This window comes from Lampetra planeri, chromosome 81 (assembly GCF_965212315.1).
Source record: "Lampetra planeri chromosome 81, kcLamPlan1.2.h2, whole genome shotgun sequence".
In the NCBI taxonomy this organism is placed as follows: domain Eukaryota; kingdom Metazoa; phylum Chordata; class Hyperoartia; order Petromyzontiformes; family Petromyzontidae; genus Lampetra; species Lampetra planeri.
The window spans coordinates 990063-1010810 of record NC_136185.1 but is presented as its reverse complement, the minus strand read 5'-3'; the positions used below and the strand labels follow the sequence as shown (position 1 = coordinate 1010810).

Here is a 20748-nt window from a genome sequence, read left to right as displayed (position 1 = left end):
TCCACGCACACTCTGAAACTAATTATTTTAAATTATTTTGTTTATTACACAATGATAAAACATTTTTTAAAGAACATCTTCTTGGTTCTTTCGGTAAAGTCACGTAGAATGGAAATAATAAAAATAAAACATAATAAAATATTATTATTTTATTATTTCCAATCTACGTCACTTTACCGAAAGAACCAAGAAGATGAATCCCTGCAGTCACGAAAGATTTATATCGAAAATGAAAGAACACGTTTAAGATATTGAGCAAAGTTGTAATCACAGTTTTTTTCCAACTTTAGCTCAACAAGACCACTTAACCACGAGAGAAAAATTAGATATTGAACCACCATAAAACCACTGCGCATCACACCACATCAACAAGTAATCCGATAGGACTACAAAGCACCACCTTAACGTGACGAAGTCTAGAATAAACTTTAACACGCAATTATCTGTGAGAAGATGACATGGCACCTTCTACCATAAACACCACACATTTACCAGTCCCGATGATACAACCACCAGACGAAGCAACGCATCTATAGAAATATAACATTGTTGTCATCCTGAAATAAGTGAACACTTCTGGAACTTAAAAGGAATACGTTCATCTGAACACATTATAGAGCATTCACAACAACACTCCAGCTCGGTGTACTGGAAATCACTGAAAAAATATATCTTAGAGACGCGAATATACACAATGCAACAGTTAACAGATGTACTTAATACGCTTGAGTCTCCAGCCACTCCATTCCATCCAGCCATCTCTCAGGATCCACCTGCAAAGGTTAGAAAGATGCATTTTTATCAGGACTCATTGCAGCATTTTGAATTCTACATTTTGATTTAAATTCCCTATCATTGCGGATCTTCTGGTGCTTGTTTCGGGGTGATGACCGTGAACATGTCCTCTCCCTCGTAGAGCAATTAAATGGCTTCTCGCCCGAGTGTGTTTTCTGGTGACTGTGAAGATTTTATTTCCGTGAAAATGCCTTCCCGCACACAGTGCAATTGAATGGCTTCTCGTTCTTATGTGTTTTTTGGTGTCTGTTAAGATTAGATTCATCCGCAAATGCCTTTCCACAAATAGAGCAATTGAACGGCTTCTCGCCCGTGTGTGTTTTCTGGTGACTGTGAAGAATAGATTTCCAAGCAAATGCCTTCCCACAAACAGAGCACTTGAATGGCTTCTCGCCCGAGTGTGTTTTCTGGTGACTGTAAAGATCTGACTTCCTTGCAAATGCCTTATCGCACACAGCGCAATTGAACGGCTTCTCGCCCGTGTGTGTTTTCTGGTGACTGTTAAAGTTTGATTTATCCGCAAATGCCTTTCCACAAATAGAGCACTTGAATGGCTTCTCGCCCGTGTGTGTTTTCTTGTGAGTTTTAAGATTTGATTTCAGTGAAAATGCCTTCCCACAATCAGAGCAATTGAACGGCTTCTCGCCCGTGTGTGCGTGGCGCTGTGGAGAGTTTATCTGCTCCATGTGACTGATTTTTCAGAGCAGAGTAACAGTCACGCGTGTTGTTGAGAGTTAAAGGCACCCTCTAAGCTGCGTGGATGTCTGTCTCAAATCGCCAAAAAGCAAACTCTCACTAACGTCTAACCGAGACACGGTAACGTCTCGTAAGTCGGGCTACACGAGACTAACAGTTTTATCCACTAACGAAGACACTTACTTGTTGATGCACGGCGTGTCGATGTCCCTGTAACCCGTCTGAAGAAATCGCCACGAACTCTCCCAGTCGCCAGGCAATCGGGCTCGCCAGGCTGGGTCTCGCAGGAGAAGGGTAATCTGCAGAGCGAGGAGTTGCACGTCTATCCTCAGCGAAATCCCTCTCGAAATGGTCTTGAGGTCTGAATTTAAGCCCCTTATAACTCCCCTTTAGCATACAAATCCTTTGTTCTCGTCTGGGCATATCATGGACTTTGCATTCAATTGTTCATTTTTACATTAACAATCCGCATATGTAGCAACATAGCTTAACGAATCTGGCCATTGTAATTTAACCTTAATACGTATGTACATTATACTGCGTAATTGTACACTTCTGTTTGAATAATTACATACATCTCCATGCATAATTCCGTGCTTCCTGTGAATTTGCTAATATTCACCCGACAATGTCCTCTAAACTGCAGGGATTCATCTTCATGGTTCTCTCGGTAAAGTCACGTAGAAGGGAAGTAATAAAATAATAAAAATAAAACATAATAAAATAATTCTCACGACGGAAGAGATGGAGGACGAGACAAAGGAGGAGGTGGAGGAGGTGCAGGTAGTGGAGGTGGTGATGCAGGCTCGTGAAGGACGCTACTGGGCAGTTGGAGGCAGTCGCCCTCCAACAACAACGGAGGGCGGAGGAGCGACGCTCACAACAACGAGCGGAACGCCGGGTGGCTAAAGCACATCAAGTTGGTACAGTAGGGGGCACAGATGGTGCATCAGCCAGTCATCTCGGTCAGTCGACCCGTGGCACCTGCTGGGTCTGCACCGTAACCTCCTGCCAGCGGGCGTTCGACACTTCACGTGGTAGCCTCAAGGTGCACTTGGCCTGGCACAAGCGTCGTGGTGACGTCACCGCCACTTAGTGGCGAATGGCGGTTATTGTTGTTGTTGTTGATGCAGGGAAAGAAGAGGAAGCGAGGGGGCCTTGCTCGCGTGGCGAGAGCGATCACCTCACTCCTCCGCCGCGTGCTGCTTTGTGGTGGCATGTCCACCACACAGTAGGGGTGGTTGTTGTGGTCGTGGATCGCTGCCAACCATGACCACTATCACCAGACTACCCACCCACCCCGTGACACAAAGATCCCCCGTATAGCCTTAACAGACTGTAGGGGCAAGTGCTGTTAGCGAGCACCTATGAAGGCCGGAACGGTACACGAGAGGGTGGGTGGCCAGCACCACGCCCGACCGCCTTTGTCTCACTAGTGGCGATGTTTACACACCTCACCAGGTACTCATTTGAGGCTGAGTCGACCTAGGGGAGGCCCAGGACCGGTTCAGATAATCGTCACTGGCGGTGTTGGCCGTGAGCGGGAATCGAACCCGGGTCGCCAGGTTCATAGCGCAGCGCGCTAACCGCTGCACCACCGCTCCCCACTTACCCCGTGACACATCCCAGGCACACACCCACACACCCCGTGATACACGTCACACACACACACACCACATGGTTCCCCCCCGGAGAGACGGTGCCACTGGGACCACAGCTGTGGAAGGAATCTGAGCAGCAGATGCAAGGACTGCAGTGGAGAACGACTGCTATCAAGACACCTCACACAACAAACACACACGGGACTAGCCAAAAAAAACTAGCCGGCCCCATCTTGGACTAATAGGTGCAAGTTAATACTGTTCTGAACCTGTTTAATAAACATATTTAAGGACACTCGTGTTGAGCATGGTGCTTTTAGCAAACGAGTGTGTTTTGTTATAATTTCTGTCGTAAACTTTGAATAATCATCTGAATGTTTTAGCTTGAAAGCGTGGTTCATAATAACGTTGCGCAAAAAAAAACAATCGTCATCTTTTAGTCTGTAACATACGACCTTCGGTGTGTGTATATATGTAGTGGGTTCGACTTAGGTGCACACACACGCAGCTTGGAGGCAACACTATTTATTAAACGGTAAGTAATATAACACTGTACATGCGGTGGTGACCACCTTCCTCAACTCACTAACACTCTGGAACACGACCCAGACTGGACCAGGCAGACAACGGCCTGCCTGGCCCAGGACGACGACCCGGGACTTGAGGAACGATGATGTCTTCGCTTCGGAGTACAACAGCCTCGCTCTGCGTTCACACCACGCTTACATCTGCTCTGGCGTGGCCGGCTCCGCCCAGGCGTGGCTGGCTCTGTCCAGGCCACGCCTGCAGGTATGTGATTAGCACTAATTGTGAAAGGCGTAGGAGGTGGACGGGAGGTTTTCAAAGTCATATTATCCCCGTGCGTTATGCAGGAATAGCAGCATCAAAGGGAGGGGGTAGGGGTAGCATTAATAAAGGGACGGAATGTTAATAGTATGTAGCTGCAGTAACTAAACAACCGACGTTGCATTTCATGAACTTTACATTCAATTGTTATTTTTGGAAATTACAATCTGCATATCTAGCAACATTGTGATATCTTAGACGGTATTTCACAGTTAAGGCCGATGCATTGATTGCAATTTGCAGGCCATTGTAAATGTGCAAACTAACAACATGCACATGATTATGCAAGGAGATGCCCATCCGTATTCAAACGCATGCGAATAATTATGCAGTGAAATGCACATTACTACTTAGGCTTAAGCACAATGGCCACATGAAATTAGGTATTTTAGATATGAGGAGCGTTACATGCGAGAATGACAAATTAATGCAAGGAAGTTCATGAAGAAAATGCAAATTATTCTAGAGAGATTTCATAAATGGGAAGAATAATCTCAACCAGTGTTCCGTAGCAATTGCAAACAAATGGAATGAAATAAACTAAACTAAAGCCTTCACTACACTCATTAAACAATGGGCCACTATTTAAAATATTATTAATAATTCCAAGTATTTGGAGTGGAAACAGAGAAGGAATTAGAATTGAATGCGTTTTTTGTTCAAAAGTATAACGTACTTCAGTGTTGTGGGGCATCTAAGATTTATATCGTCAGGTAAACCTGTGAAAATAATCACAAAACCCCGCTATCCTAGTCTGCTACTGTGCGTATGCACATGGATCTGTACTGCTGTGTATGTCCACTCGTGTGTATATTTACACTTGTTCATGTGGCTATGTACCCGCGTGTATGTGTGTATAGGTATGTACAATCATTTGTTCGCCCATTTATTTGTGATGTCAAACGCAATCCCTGTGTACGTGCACTGCTGTGTATGTATACTCGTGTGTGTATGCACACTCGTGTATGTATGTGCACCCGTGTGTGTATGTACAAAGCGGTGTGAATGCACATTCGTGTATGTATCTACACCTCTGTGTTTGTCCACTCGTGTGTGGGTGTGTGTACATGGGAGTGTATATGTGTACTCGTGTATTATTGTTATAATATTGTGTCGTACAAAGAATTGAAGGGCAACGTGTTAATGGATGCGGCATCACAACAGGGAATTGTAGCCATGTGTATGTACATGGGTGTGTACTGCTGTGTGTACATTCGTGTGCATGTGCACTCGTGTGTGTATTTACACTCGTTCATGGACACGTGTGGGTCTGTACACGTGTGTGTGTATGTATGTACAATCGTGTGTGCTCGCATATTTGTGTGTGTTGAAACGCAATCCCTGAGCATGCACACTGCTGTATACGTGCACATGTGTTTATGTATATTGCTGTGTGCAATTACACTGTGCATGTATCTACACCCCGATGCATTTACACTCATTTGTGCATCTATACATATGTGTTGTATGTATAGATGCACAAATGGGTGTACGCACTCGTGTATGCATGTGCACCCGTGTGTTTATGTACAAAGCCTTGTGTATGCACATTCGTGCATTTTCCTCCAGCACTGTGTATATCCACTCGTGTGTGGGTGTGTGTACAAGGGAGTGTATATGTGGGGAGCGGTAGTGTAGCGGTTAGCGCGCTGAGCTATGAACCCGGCGACACGGGTTCGATTCCCGCTCACGGCCAACACCAGTGACGATTATCTGAACCGGTCCCGGGCCTCCCCTAGGTAGACTCAGCCTCAAATGAGTACCTGGTGCGGTGTGTAAACATTGCCACTGGGGAGACAAAGGCGGTCGGGCGTGGTGCTGGCCACCCACCCCCTCGTGTACCGTTGCGGCCTTCATAGGTGCTCGCTAACAGCACTTGCCCATACCGTCTGTTAAGACTATACGGGGGATCTTAATCTTTGTGTGTATAAAGCGGGGTGGATGCACATTCGTTCATTTTTCTTCAGCACTGTGTATGTCAACTCGTGTGTGGGTGTGTGTACAAGGGAGTGTGTATGTGTACTCGTGTAAGTATGTGTATTGGAACACACAACTTATTTTCATATTGTGTCGTACAAATAATTGAGGGGCAACGTGGTGATGAATGCGGCACCACAACAGGGAACTACAGGGATGAGACTCCCCGCTCGTGGTGCTAAATTAATGAAAACAGCGCCACTGAGCGTACAGAGCCCCGCCCCTACAGCTCGTGCGTGTGACGTCATGAGTGTGACGTCATGAGTGTGATCAGCGGACAGCCACGATGCTGCCAGGTGAGGGTCAACTTGTGTGCTGGAGATGCTTCACCTGAAACTCGCCTCCACACGTGTTCGCTATGAACATTGTAGCAATAAGGGACGATTAGTCATCTTTAACATGTCAGGTCTTTATTGTTCTGCAAGTAAATTAAAGTTAAATCTCGTAGAGACACATTCACACTCGTGTGTGAATGCACACCGCTGTATAAACAGTCGTGTTTATAAGCACACTTGTGTGTGTATGTCTACTCGTCCGTGTTTTTTTTAGGAAGGATATGGTTGAAATAACGTACGATCAGTCATCTTTAAAAACAATTAAAGTCTTTATTAATCTTCAAGAAAATTCACGTTAATACTCGTATTGAAATCTTTATTAATACGCATGCTCAAACAGGAAGGGACAAGGCAAATTATTTCCCAATTTCAACAGTTAAAACATATTTAAAAAATCTAACACGTAAACGTCGATTTCCCCATTGACGTCCTTTTCGACTGAAGCCATTCGTCCAGAAGTCCAAGATATCAAACACAAAAACAACGAACGTGCAATCCAAGCACAATCTGAAACCTATTATTTTAAGTTGTTTTATTTATTACACAATGATAAAACAATTAAAGAACATGTTTAAAATATTGAGCAAAGTTGTGATCACAGTATTGCTCCAACTTTAGCTCAGCACAACCACTTAACTACGAGAGAAAAATTAGAAATTGAACCAACATAAAACCACTGCGCATCACACCACATCAACAAGTAATCCGATAGGACTACGAAGCACCACCTTAACGTGACAAAGTCTGGAATAAACAAGACAGCACGCTCACATCATTTGCTGTCAGAAGATTACAACACATGCCACCTTCTAGCATAAGCACCAGCCATTTAACAGCCCCGATGATCCAACTACCAGACGAAGCAATGTATCCATCGAAGTATAAAATTGTTGCCATCCTGAAATAAGTGAACACTTCTGGAACTTAAAAGGAATACGTTCATCTGAACACATTATAGAGCATTCACAACATCACTCTAGCTCGGAGTACTGGAAATCACTGAAAAAATACATCTAAGAGACACGAATATACACAGGGCAACAGTTAACAGATGTACTCAATACGTTTGAGTCTTCAGCAACTCCACTACATCCAGCCATCTCTCCGGATCCAACTTCATGGGGTCGAAAGTGGAATTTCCTTTAGAACTCATTACATCACTTTCGAATTCAGCTTTTTATTCCTGATGACTTGTGAAGTGTTTTCTAACCGTGAAAATGCTTCAAACACACAGAGAAATCAAACATATGAATTCAAATGATCACACTAGCTTGGAGTACTGCTGCAAATCACTGATTAAAAAAGAGTTGTACGTTATTAATTGATCTTACAGAGATACAAACATGCACGTTCCAGGACTTCAACAGCTAAAAGAAGTGCTCAAAACTTTGATTTTCCAGCCACTCCAGCAGCCATTTTTGAGTATCCAACTGCATGGGGTCGAAAGTGGAATTGTCGTCAGGACTCATTGCATCCGCTTTATGCAACGATCTCTCAGGATCCACCTGCCTAGGTTCGAAAGATGCATTTTTTTCAGGACTCATTGCAGCACTTTGAATTTCACCTTTTGATTTCACTTCCCTATCATTGCGGATCTTCTGGTGCTTGTTTCGGGGTGATGACCGTGAACATGTCCTCTCCCTCGTAGAGCAATTAAATGGCTTCTCGCCCGAGTGTGTTTTCTGGTGACTGTGAAGATTTTATTTCCGTGAAAATGCCTTCCCGCACACAGCGCAATTGAATGGCTTCTCGTTCTTGTGTGTTTTCTGGTGTCTGTTAAGAGTTGATTTCTCCGCAAATGCCTTCCCACAAACAGAGCATCTGAATGGCTTCTCGCCCGAGTGTGTTTTCTGGTGACTGTTTAGAGTTGATTTCTCTGCAAATGCCTTCAAACAAACAGAGCACTTGAATGGCTTCTCGCCCGAGTGTGTTTTCTGGTGACTGTTTGGATTTGATTTCTGAGCAAATGCCTTCCCACAAACAGCGCACTTGAATGGCTTCTCGCCCGTGTGTGTTTTCTGGTGACTGTTAAGATTAGATTTCTGTGAAAATGTCTTCCCACAAACAGAGCACTTGAATGGATTCTCGCCCGTGTGTGCGTGGCGCTGTGGAGAGAGTATCTGCGTGGATGTCTGTCTCAAATCGCCAAAAAGCCTGGAAAAGTGGGCACGAACCAAAAGCGCCGCGTTTATATCCCCGCTCTAACCCCACAGTCCTGCCGAGCTGCTACTTACAGCTGGAAGCTTTCAGGAATTCAACAGTTAAAAAATCAATACGTTAACGTCAAATAATCATACTGTGTATATATGAATCCATTGAAAGGGCAGATCCAGCAGTGGATAGTGTGATTTTAATACGACCACAATGTGATACTAGTAATTATAAGGCAATTCAAATCCCGCGGCCCGCAGTTCTCATGTCTGTTTTCCATATCGATACATACTGCGGTAAATGTGAGCAATGTCCTAGAGGGAAGGCTCATAGCCATCACAGCGGCCAACGAGGTCTCCCGATTGTTGCGTGAAAACACGTGGAAAATATATAGACACGTGAGTGCACACAGCACTGTACATACACAGCAGCGTAACAACACACGGGACTTTCTGCTATAGACTGAAATGTGATAATAGTTGCGTTACATTATAATAAACAACGCTTACAAACTATACCATCCAGATGGGTATCCACGGCAATTGCAACCATTTTAATTGAGCGAATATAACAATTCACCTTCGTTGTCTAGACACACCCTCGTCAACAAGTGTTCTTAAACATATTCATAAAACAACGTCAACACGCTATGATGCATGCACCTCTTAAAGTTTATCTCGATCAACATTGTAATATCTTAGACCGTATTTCACAGTTAAGGCCGATAACTTGATCACAGTTTACAGGCCATTGTAAATGTGCAAACTAACAACATGCACATAATTATGCAAGGAAATGCCCATCCGTATTCAAACGGAAGCGAACAATGATGCAGTGAAATGCACATTACTACTTAGGCTTAAGCACAATGGCCACATGAGATTAGGTCTGTTAGATATGAGGAGCGTTACATGCGAGAATAACAATTGAATGCAAGGAATTATTCTTTGGTTCTTTCGGTAAAGTCACGTATAAAGATAAAAATCCAGCAGAACGGGCCGCAGCGATTCAAGTTGGACCGCCGCGTGGCCGCTGGAGGACATGCGCCGGCGGCCGTTTCTTCGTCGTCGGAAGACGTAACAAGTGGGTTACGCTTTTCCAAGTTCTCGGCCCTCTTCCTCGATGTTATTTTGCGTTGAAAAAGTCCACTCTGACACCAATGTAATAAAGGACTCCGTCACACGATGTCGATCTCCGTCGGTCCTTTATTTGTGTTCGTCTTCCGCTCACCCCGCTGGCCTCCTCCTCGGTCCAGCGTCGTCTCTCCTTGCGCCCCGCGCACTCTGCAGCTCCCCTGCTGCTCCGCTCTGCAGCTACTCTGCTGCTGATGCAACCTCGCACGCCCTGCTAGTCCTCCGCTAGCTCTGCAGCTACTCTGCTGCTCCGTGCAACCTCGCACCCCCTGTGCTAGTCCTCCGCTAGCTCTGCAGCTACTCTGCAGCTGGTGCAACCTCGCACGCCCTGTGCTAGCCTCCGCTAGTTCTGCAGCTACTCGGCTGCTCCGTGCAACCCCTGCACGCCCTGTGCGCCCCGCGCACTCTGCTCTCTCTAAACCCCGCTGGCTGGCGCCGTCCGATGAGCCCCTCAGCCACCAGGCTGAGGCACGGCGGCCACCCAACGTGGTCTACGCTCTTCACTCCCTCGACTGCAAGCGATGTCTTCCGGTCTCCTTCCTATAACCCCTCGCCCACGTGACCCTGACTCCTCCGTCTCCCACGTGACCCTGACTCCTCCCTCGAGGATCGTCACATCCGGCCTGGCCATTTACGCTCGCATTACATATGTATGCACTGATCTAATGTATAATTTTAACGACACATTCATATACTTCGGCTATATAACCCCAGAACCTCTATTATGGATGATGTTAGTCCCGAAATCCGACGTCTTAAACTCGAGTGTATGTGTTTAATATTTTGGACGTGTTTTTTATGGTAATTTTATTGAATATGTAGAGATTACAAGCGCCTTGCACACGTCCATAGACCTCGTGGGCCTCTGTGGTGGCTACGAGCCTTCCCTCCAGGACATTGTTCACATCCACCACAGCGTTACCGTCCGGCACCGCCGATGAGGTAGCGGATTATTTTTACGGAACTTTACTCGTGGCAGGGGAATGCCAAACAACAGGGGGCTCTTCTTCTGATAAACAAAAAACGAATGAAGGGGGCATGGGAGCGTGGCGTAAGGTGTGGAAAGCTGTAGGTCACAGGTATAAATCGAATTGGGTCAATGACACCAGCACACGAATGGTGGGGTCGTTTGGAATGATGTTGCATTGATGAAAGATGACGTTCTAGACTTAGCATTTTACGAACTTTACATTCAATTGTTATGTTTTTAATTTACAATCTGCATATCTAGCAATTAGCTTCTGTAATCTGGCTATTGAGCTTAATCTTGAATACATATGTTCATGTCACCGCATAATTCGGGTTAGTTTGCTAATATTCACCCTGCAATGTGCTGCAAACGGCTGCCAGTTCAAAGGCGTTACCAATGGAAATGCAGACTGAAGTATTAAAATTGTGATTTGGACTTTGAGGTGCAAGTTTATACCATGCTGACTTTGTTTTAGAAAGTACTTGTGTTGATATGACCGCGTCAGAACAATCAAGGTGACTTGTTTAATTTAATCCACGAAATTTTATTACGATTGCTTTCATACACTTTAAATGGTAATCGAAATGGTATTGCCTGTAAGCGTGTGTGTATTTACACTGCTGTGTAAGTACACTTGGGGAGCGGTAGTGTAGCGGTTTGTATGTACAAAGCGGTGTGTATGCACATTCGTCTATGCATATACACTGCTATGTCCTCTCGTGTGTGGGTGTGTGTTGCGTACAAAGAATTGAGGGCAACGTGGTGATGAATGCGGCACCACAACAGGGAACTACAGGGATGAGACTCCCCGCTCGTGGTGCTAAATTAATGAAAACAGCGCCACTGAGCGGACAGAGCCCCGCCCCTACAGCTCGTGCGTGTGACGTCATGAGTGTGACGTCATGAGTGTGATCAGCGGACAGCCACGATGCTGCCAGGTGAGGGTCAACTTGTATGCTGGAGATGCTTCACCTGAAACTCGCATCCACACGTGTTCGCTATGAACATTGTAGCAAAAAGGGACGATTAGTCATCTTTAACATGTCAGGTCTTTATTGTTCTGCAAGCAAATTAAAGTTAAAACTCGTAGAGACTCATGCACACTCGTGTGTGAATGCACACCGCTGTATAGACAGTCGTGTTTATAAGCACACTTGTGTGTGTATGTCTACTCGTCCGTGTTTTTTAAAGGAAGGATATGGTTGAAATAACGTACGATCAGTCATCTTTAAAAACAATTCAGGTCTTTATTAATCTGCAAGAAAATTCACGTTAACACTCGTATCGAAATATTTATTAATACGCTTGCTCAAACAGGAAGGAACTGGGCAAATTATTTCCCAATTTCAACAGTTAAAACATATTCTTAAAATCTAACACGTAAACGTCGATTTCCCCATTGACATCCTTTTCGACTGAAGCCATTCGTCCAGAAGTCCAAGCCATCAAACACAAGAACAACGAACGTGCAATCCAGGCACACTTTGAAACCTATTATTAAGTTATTTATTTATTACACAATGATAAAAAAAAATTCAAGAACATGTTTAAAATATAGAGCAAAGTTGTGATCACAGTATTTCTCCAACTTTAGCTAAACAAAACCACTTAACCACGAGAGTAAAATTAGAAATTGAACCACCACACAACCACTGCGCTTCACAACACATCAACAAGTAGTCCGATAGGACTACAAAGCACCACCTTAACGTGACGACGTCTAGAATAAACTTCAACACGCAATTAGCTGTGAGAAGATGGCATGGCACCTTCTACCATAAACACCACACATTTACCAGTCCCGATGATACAACCACCAGACGAAGCAACGCATCTATAGAAGTATAACATTGTTGTAATCCTGAAATAAGTGAACACTTCTGGAACTTAAAAGGAATACGTTCATCTGAACACATTATAGAGCATTCACAACATCACTCTATTTCGATTTAAAGCTTTCGTGACTGCAGGGATCAATCTTCTTGGTTCTTTTGATAAAGTCACGTAGAAGTGAAGTAATAAAATAATAAAAATAAAACATAACGACTTTTCGGCCATAACGCAAGCAGCCATCTTCAGGTGGAGAATAGGTCTGTCAAGTAGACAGAGTCTGAATGACTACTTGACAGACCTGTTCTCCACCTGAATACGGCTGCTTGCGTTGTGGCCGAAACATCAATCTAGCTTGGAGTACTGCAAATCACGGAAATAATATTTCGTACCTTATTAACTGATCTAACAGAGACACAAACATGCACATTCCAGGACTTCAAGAGTTAACAGAAGTACTCAAAACTTTGACTCTCCAGCCATTCCAGCAGACATCTCTCAGTATCCACCTGCATGGGGTCGAAAGAGGAATTGTCGTCAGGGCTCATTACATCCAGCAACCTCTCAGGATCCAACTGCATGAGATCGAAAGAGGAATTGTTGGCAGGACTCATGACATCCACTACATCTAGGCATCTCTCAGGATCCACCTGTATAGGAACGAAAGATGCATTTTTTTCAGGACTCATTGCAGCACTTTGCATTACACCTTTTGATTCCACTTCCCTATCATTCCGGATCTTCTGATGCTTGTTTCGTGGAGATGACCGTGAACATGTTCTCTCCCTCCGAGAGCAATTTAATGGCTTTTCACCCGAGTGCGTTTTCTGGTGCCTGTGAAGATCTGACTTCCTTACAAATGCCTTCGCACAAAGAGAGCATTTGAATGGCTTCTCGCCCGAGTGTGTCTTCTGGTGAGTGTTAAGATTGGATTTCAGTGAAAATGTCTTCCCACACACAGCGCACTTGAATGGCTTCTCGCCCGTGTGTGTCTTCTGGTGAGTGTTAAGATTGGATTTCTGTGAAAATGTCTTCCCACACACAGAGAAATTGAATGGCTTCTCACCAGAGTGTGTTTTTTGGTGAGTGTTAAGATGTGATTTCTGTGAAAATGCCTTCCCACACACAGAGCACTTGAATGGCTTCTCACCAGAGTGTGTTTTCTGGTGAGTGTTAAGATTGGATTTCAGTGAAAATGTCTTCCCACACACAGAGCAATTGAATGGCTTCTCGCCCGTGTGTGTCTTCTGGTGAGTGTTAAGATTGGATTTCAGTGAAAATGTCTTCCCACACACAGCGCACTTGAATGGCTTCTCGCCCGTGTGTGTCTTCTGGTGAGTGTTAAGATTGGATTTCTGTGAAAATGTCTTCCCACACACAGAGAAATTGAATGGCTTCTCACCAGAGTGTGTTTTCTGGTGAGTGTTAAGATGTGATTTCTGTGAAAATGCCTTCCCACACACAGAGCACTTGAATGGCTTCTCACCAGAGTGTGTTTTCTGGTGAGTGTTAAGATTGGATTTCAGTGAAAATGTCTTCCCACACACAGAGCAATTGAATGGCTTCTCGCCCGTGTGTGTCTTCTGGTGAGTGTTAAGATTGGATTTCAGTGAAAATGTCTTCCCACACACAGCGCACTTGAATGGCTTCTCGCCCGTGTGTGTCTTCTGGTGAGTGTTAAGATTGGATTTCTGTGAAAATGTCTTCCCACACACAGAGAAATTGAATGGCTTCTCACCAGAGTGTGTTTTCTGGTGAGTGTTAAGATGTGATTTCTGTGAAAATGCCTTCCCACACACAGAGCACTTGAATGGCTTCTCACCAGAGTGTGTTTTCTGGTGAGTGTTAAGATTGGATTTCAGTGAAAATGTCTTCCCACACACAGAGCAATTGAATGGCTTCTCGCCCGTGTGTGTCTTCTGGTGAGTGTTAAGATTGGATTTCAGTGAAAATGTCTTCCCACACACAGCGCACTTGAATGGCTTCTCGCCCGTGTGTGTCTTCTGGTGAGTGTTAAGATTGGATTTCTGTGAAAATGTCTTCCCACACACAGAGAAATTGAATGGCTTCTCACCAGAGTGTGTTTTCTGGTGAGTGTTAAGATGTGATTTCTGTGAAAATGCCTTCCCACACACAGAGCACTTGAATGGCTTCTCACCAGAGTGTGTTTTCTGGTGAGTGTTAAGATTGGATTTCAGTGAAAATGTCTTCCCACACACAGAGCAATTGAATGGCTTCTCACCAGAGTGTGTTTTCTGGTGAGTGTTAAGATTTGATTTCAGTGAAAATGCCTTCCCACACACAGAGCACTTGAATGGCTTCTCGCCCGTGTGTGTCTTCTGGTGCCTGTGAAGATATGACTTCCATGAAAATTCCTTCAAACAAACAGAGCAATTGAACGGCTTCTCGCCCGTGTGTGCGTGGCGCTGTGGAGAGTTTATCTGCTCCATGTGACTGATTCTTCAGAGCAGAGTAACAGTCGCGGGTGTTGTTGAGAGTTAAAGGCACCCTCTAAGCTGCGTGCATGTCTGGCTCAAATTGCCAAAAAGCAAACTCTCACTAACGTCTAACCGACACACAGTAACGTCTCGTAAGTCGGGCTACACGCGACTACCAGTTTTATCCACTAACGAAGACACTTACTTGTTGATGCACGGCGTGTCGATCTCCCTGTAACCCGTCTGAAGAGATCGCCACGAACTCTCCCAGTCGCCAGGCAATCGGGCTCGCCAGGCTGGGTCTCGCAGGAAAAGGGTAATCTGCAGAGCCAGGAGTTGCGCGTCTATCCTCAGTGAAATCCCTCTCGAAATGGTCTTGAGGCCTAAATGTAAGCCCCTTATAACTCCCCTCTAGCATCCAAATCCTTTGTTCTCGACTTGGCCTATCATGGACTTTGCATTCAATTGTTAATTTTTTACATTAACAATCCGCATATGTAGCAACATAGCTTAGCGAATCTGGCCATTGTAATTTAACCTTAATACGTATGCACATAATACTGCGTAATTGTACACTTCTGTTTGAATAATTACATACATCTCCATGCATAATTCCGTGCTTCCTGTGAATTTGCTAATATTCACCCGACAATGTCCTCTAAACTGCAGGGATTCATCTTCATGGTTCTTTCGGTAAAGTCACGTAGAAGGGAAGTAATAAAATAATAAAAATAAAACATAATAAAATAATTCTCACGACGGAAGAGATGGAGGACGAGACAATGAAGGAAGGGGGTTGTTTTTTCAAAACTTTACTCGTGGCAGGGGATTGGCAAACAACAGGGAATGCCTCCTTCTGAGAAACAAAACACGAATGAAGGGGGCGTGGGAGCGTGGCGTAAGGTGTGGAAAGCTGTAAGTCACAGGTGTAGTGGTGATACGCGCTGGGTGTGTATGTCGTGTGCCAGCGCGTATGTACGGGTGTGTGTGTGGTGACGCGCGCTGACGGGGAGGAGCAGGCGTCAGTGCGCGGGTGGGGGTAGTGCTGCTGATTGGCTGTGTGCCGGTGACGCGCCCAGAGGGAGTGATCGGGTAGCAGCGCGGTGTGATTGGTCGGGGAGTGGAAACACGCGCTGAGCGGAACCGGATCGTAGGGATAGCGCGTGGGGATTGGGTAACTGAGGAGCGGTGCCGACGTTGAGGTCCGCATCCGCTCCATCTCCCGGGAAGAAGGGGTATATAAGGTGATGCACAGAGGAGCAGGGGGCAGAAGTGGAACCATCTAAGAATGAAGACGAAGGTGCAGAGATAGAGCCCGGAGAGGAGAGTAATGGAGAGTAGAGGAGAGTAAGGTATAGTGTGTAGCCAGCGAGAGAGAACGGTCTACACGAGCTGAGTAATGTATAGTGTGTAGCCAGCGAGAGAGAACGGTCTACACGAGCTGAGTAATGTATAGTGTGTAGCCAGCGAGAGAGAACGGTCTACACGAGCTGAGTAATGTATAGTGTGTAGCCAGCGAGAGAGAACGGTCTACACGAGCTGAGTAATGTATAGTGTGTAGCCAGCGAGAGAGAACGGTCTACACGAGCTGAGTAATGTATAGTGTGTAGCCAGCGAGAGAGAACGGTCTACACGAGCCGAGTATGCATACGGTGTAGCCAGCGAGAGAGGAAGGTCTACACGAGCCGAGTATGCATACGGTGTAGCCAGAGAGAGAGATGCAAAGTCTACACGAGGCGAGTGGAGAGTGTAGCAGAGGCGCAGAGTCTACACGAGGCGAGAGAGGAGTGTAGCCGAGGCGCGGAGTCTACACGAGGCACAGAGAGCCAGCAGCACAGAATCCAGAGTCCAGAGAAGCGCATTGTGAAGAAGAGAGGCCACGCGTTGTATTGTTACAAGTCAAGATTTAATAAAAGAAGTGTGTTCCCGTCAAGGAGTTTCCTGCCGTCATTTCAAATACTTCATCTGGCGTCAGAAGTGAAACGGGCTTCCAAGTATGGAGACGAGGAAGACCCGTAGGACCCACGGGATTGACCGCGAGGAAGACCTGGACGACTCGGGGCCGCTGGTGGCGGGGGGTGAGGAAGAGGACTTGCCCACGCTGCAGGGTCCGTCGACGGCGCCGGCCGAGCGACCGGGGACCGACGCCGGGCTTCGTGAGGCGCACTCCCGACTGGCGGAGCTGCTGCTCGCCGCCGCGTCCATCTTGGCGGAGATCAGCTCGTCGGGAGGAGCGGGGACGGTGGGGGACATTTTACAAGGTCGCCCCGCAGATTCCCGCCAAAACGAATGGGGGATTCCCGCCATTGCGCCTGGGCCTACTTTTGGCGGGAACGGCGAGCGCCACGTGGTGGTGGGTTCCCAAGCGCGCGCATCGACGTCATCAGCGCGCGAGGGGGTCCGCCATCTTACGTCTGCTGCTGGAGCCGCCATCTTAGACACCGACGGACAGGCGGAGAGGAACCACGAGGCGGATTACTTCATTTTTCAGCAGCGCCTGCCCACGTTGTCAGCCTTCAAGGCGGAAGGCGGAGACTGGGGCCAATTTCAGCGAAGGTTTTTGGCGCATCAAGAGATGTCAGCGTGGTCCGATGCTACGGCGCTGCGGGCATTGCCCGCCATGCTGGACGACGATGCGCTCGCGGCCTTCAGGGCTGCACGGAAGTCGGACCGCTCCACGCTGAAGGATGCGCTGGGTTTGTTGGCCAGGGTCTACGGGCCTCCCTCTACGTGCCGCCATCAGTTCTACGCAAGACGGAAAGCGGCCACGGAGACCGTGCTGGCCTATCGCACGGCGTTGCTGGCTCTTGCTGATGCTGCGTTCCCTCGGATGGACGAGGAGGGCCAAGACGCGATGGTTTTGGAGCAGCTGCTCAAGTTGGCGCAGGACCTGGGGGTCCCTATCAACACAGCTGACGAGATTGATATTTCTTCTTTGAGAGTCGCCACGAGTATTCAAGCGCACGAGGCCCTACAACGGAAGCAAGGCGTTGGTTGCAACGCTGCTGTCGTCGCAGCCCCGGGTTTGGTGGTCGCCGAACTCCAAGTCGTCAGCCCACGAGAGGAGGCGTTCGCCACGGGACGACCAGGGGACTGGAGGCCGGGGGCCCGGTCGCCTCTGCGATCGGGCCGAAAATCGGAGCAACCAAGATCTACTCCGACCCTCGTCACGTGCTATAACTGCGGCCTCCGGGGCCACGTGGCGTCCGGGTGCCGCGCTCCGCAGCAGCGCGCCATGGGAGCTCGGCTGGACGACGACCGAGAGCCCAAGTCATCTCTACAATCCCCGGCGAGTCGCGGCACCTCACACGCTCGGCCTGTTTATTCGGCACACATGGGACGCCGCGTTGCGGCGGAGGAGGGCCGGTTAAGGTTCGGGGATTCGGTTCGGCGAGGGGGGTTCGGCCGGGACCAGGGAGACATTGAATGGGCGGAATTGGGGCATAGAATTGTGGCTGCTTCGGCGGGTTCGTCCGTTGTTACGGGATCTATTGATGGGGTTGAGATTAGGGTGTTAGTGGACACGGGGGCATCGGCAACTATTATATCGGACCTCATTTATAATATTCTTCCGGTCCAATGTCGTCCGCTGCTTCCAGTGGATGTGCCATTTTACGCCGCTAATGGGGGATCGTTGGGCATTATCGGTCAGGTTAGGGCGTCCATTTGCATTGGAGATATCAAATTGTCGGGACCCGTTTTCGTTTCGTCTTCTTTGGCAGTTCCGTGTCTTTTGGGCACTGACTTTTTGGCTAAAATGCCCATTAAAATTCTTATCGATCAACGATGCATTGAACTGCCATCGGGTCGCCGGATTTCATTTTTGACGGGCCCTACTGACATTCGGACGGCGTGCGCTACGATACAAGCGGTGGCGACGCAGACAGTGCAAGTGCCCCCGGGTTCACAGATGTTGATTCCCCTCCGGTTGCGGAAACCATGGGTGAGGGAGGCTTCGGGACAGAGTATGCTTTTGGGTCCTTCTAACAAGGCTGTCGGGGGTCTTGATTTATCGGTGGCTCACACTTTGGTGCGGGCTGACAGGGATCCGTTTGTGATGGTTTTGAACGCGGGGTCGCGACCAGCTGTCATTCCGCAGGGCACCGTGCTGGCTCACGCGGCGCAGGTCCCTGGGGATGATGGGTTGGTTGCGCAGGTGGGCTCGAGCCCCGCGCGGAACGTTGAGCCAAGGGAAGACCTTGAGTGGGTCCATTCGTTATGTGCCGCCTCGGACGATTTGTCGGCGGCGCAGTTGGGTGCGCTGCGCGAGTTGCTCATTGAATTCTCTGATGTATTCAGTAAACATAAGTATGACATTGGGTGCACGGATTTGTTGCACCATCACATTGAAACGGGCGATGCGGCGCCGGTCAGGCTAAATCCCTTCCGACTGAGTCCCGTGGAGAAGGAACATGTTCAGTCGGCTGTTAACGATATGCTAGAAGCCGATATTATTTCGCCCTCCTCTAGCCCGTGGGGAGCGCCTATTGTGCTGGTTAAGAAGCAGGACGGGTCCCTGCGATTCTGCGTTGATTTCCGTCGCCTGAATAAGATCTCTGTGGCTGACGCGTATCCGCTCCCCAGGATGGATGAGTCCCTCGATGCTTTGTCTGGTGCGCGATATTTTTCGACTCTTGATTTGTTATCGGGGTTTTGGCAGTTGCCGCTCGACGAAGAGTCGAAACCTAAGACAGCATTTCGGACTCCAGGGGGGCTGTTCCAGTTTAACCGGTTACCCATGGGACTTCACTCCTCTCCAGCGACGTTTCAGCGACTTATGGAGCTGGTTTTGTCGGGCTTGCAGTGGGATACATGCTTGATTTATATGGACGATGTCATTGTTTTCAGTAAAACGTTTGAAGAACACCTCCGGCGATTGAGAGGGGTGTTCTTGCGAATGCGATCGGCTAAGTTGAAATTTAAACCGGCCAAATGTCACCTCCTTCGTAGGTCCGTTAGATACTTGGGTCACATTGTCGATTCTTCGGGGATCTCCACCGATCCCGCGAAGACGGATTGTGTCGGTTCGTGGCCGACACCTACGTCCGTTTCCGACGTGCGTAGTTTCATCGGGTTTGCTTCTTATTATCGGCGGTTCGTTGAGCACTTCGCCACTATTGCAAAACCCTTGCACGCTCTAACGGCGAAGGGAGTGAAGTTCAAATGGGGACCGGAGGAGGAGGCCGCGTTTCGCTCCCTCCGGGACGCCTTGGTGGGTGCCCCACCCTTGTGTTATCCCGATTTTGCCAGTCCCTTTTTGCTGGACACGGATGCTAGCAACACGGGCATTGGGGGGGTGCTATCCCAAGTCGTTGGGGGTGTCGAAAGAGTTGTCGCCTACGGTAGTAGGGTGTTGTCTCCGGCGGAGCAGCGCTACTGTGTCACCCGTCGCGAGCTGCTTGCCATTGTTTTTTTTGTGCAGCAGTTTAGGCCATATCTTTATGGTCGTCACTTTACAGTCCGAACGGACCACGCGGCGCTACAGTATTCATTGAGGGTCGCCCAGCCCTCGGGCCAGTTGTCGCGTTGGTTGGAAGTCCTCCAGGACTATCAGTTTACGACTACGTACCGTAAGGGGTTGCGACACACGAATGCCGATTGCTTGTCGCGGTTGTTGCCTTGTGATGAATGCGCGTGTTTGTCGGGATCGGCGCGCTGTAAACCGACGCTTGCGGGGGAGATGGGGGCACTGGCTGCGACAGCGGGCGCACCGATCAGGGATGGTTCCACTGCCTCTCAGGGTCGGGACTCGCTGCTCTCGCTGTCGCTCAGCGAATGGGGCCGCCTCCAGATGGCGGACAGCTCGCTGCTAGCATTGCGCCGCAAGGTTGGGGGTCCCGAGGGGGACCAGGAGCGTACCGGCTCCTATGTACTTGAGCAGGGAGTGTTATTGAAATGGGACAGTTTGTCCCGGCGGAACGCACTCGTGGTGCCTTCCGCTGTGAGGGGGAGGGTTGTCTTGGCGGCACACGAACG

The 20748-nt window shown here is 47.9% G+C and overlaps 1 protein-coding gene and 1 pseudogene across 1 annotated transcript in view; one reads left to right on the top strand and one right to left on the bottom strand.

Annotated features, from left to right (window-relative positions):
- LOC144738291 (uncharacterized) overlaps positions 1-20748 on the top strand; it is a 121175-nt gene that overhangs the window by 55623 nt on the left and 44804 nt on the right. The window lies entirely within an intron of this gene.
- On the bottom strand, positions 783-14784 carry LOC144738278 (uncharacterized; annotated as a pseudogene).